General features: G+C 40.5%; 1 non-coding gene across 1 annotated transcript; it reads right to left on the bottom strand.

Annotated features, from left to right (window-relative positions):
* Positions 1 to 486: 486 nt before the first annotated feature.
* On the bottom strand, positions 487 to 562 carry trnaa-ugc (transfer RNA alanine (anticodon UGC)). The gene has a single exon. It is a non-coding gene; the product is annotated as a tRNA-Ala (tRNA).
* Between the last annotated feature and the right edge of the window lie 453 nt (positions 563 to 1,015).

Raw genomic sequence — 1,015 nt, 5'->3', positions numbered from 1 at the left:
CCCTTAGCTGTGGTATATTGGCAATATACCACAAACCCCTGAGGTGCTTTATTGCTATTATAAACTGGTTACCAATGTACTTAGAGCAGTAAAAATAAATGTTGTCATACCCGTGGTTTAGGGTCTGATATACCATGGCTTTCAGCCAATCAGCATAGCTGTTATAATGGAAAGGGAAAGGACACCTACAGTAAAATGTTACAGACTAACTTATCTTTTCTCATGTCCTTTGTTTGAGCATAACACTGTACATTTGACCTTTTGGAATGACCCATTAGGAGTACGCAAACACACCATATAGAACAAGGAATATACAGTAAGAGCAGGGACTTCCAATTACAGGACCTACTTCTGCAGTAGACAAGATTCAAAACATCATCATGGTATTTACATTTACATTACGTTTAAGTCATTTAGCAGACGCTCTTTTGCAGAGCGACTTACAAGTACATACATTCATACTTTTTTTTTTTTTTTTTTTTGTACTGGCCCCCCGTGGGAATCGAACCCACAACCCTGGCGTTGCAAGCGCCATGCTCTACCAACTGAGCCACACGGGGCCCTTTAGGAGCTTTCGTACGAGGAAACAGCATCAAAAGAGAAGGGATCCAATTCTGCACTACTCAGGACTCGATACACCATAACAGCGTTTTTCAACCTTTTCCGGGTTAGTTCTCCCAGTCTCTGGCAAGGTGTTGCACAACTCTTGATTATGTGGTGTTACAACACACCATGTCATGTTTCAGAACACCTCAGGATGAATGTTTCAGGACACATTAAATTTGTCCCTATACCCTCGCAACCATGTGTTTCAATACTCCAGAAAAGTTAAGGTTTGGTCTCCTTTAAGGTGATGGCAGCTCAGTTGCCATTAGTTTTGAAGTTTTACAAAGCACTTCCTTTTAACAGTGTGCTCAGTTGATTTCTTTGGAATTCTCTTTCGTGAATTGAAATGTTTGGATTGGCCAGTTTACAATGACTTCCTATTTACTGAACATATTCTGACGATTCCAAC

This window comes from Salvelinus fontinalis, chromosome 12 (genome assembly GCF_029448725.1).
Source record: "Salvelinus fontinalis isolate EN_2023a chromosome 12, ASM2944872v1, whole genome shotgun sequence".
Taxonomy (NCBI): domain Eukaryota; kingdom Metazoa; phylum Chordata; class Actinopteri; order Salmoniformes; family Salmonidae; genus Salvelinus; species Salvelinus fontinalis.
This window is presented reverse-complemented; position numbering and strand designations above follow the sequence as displayed.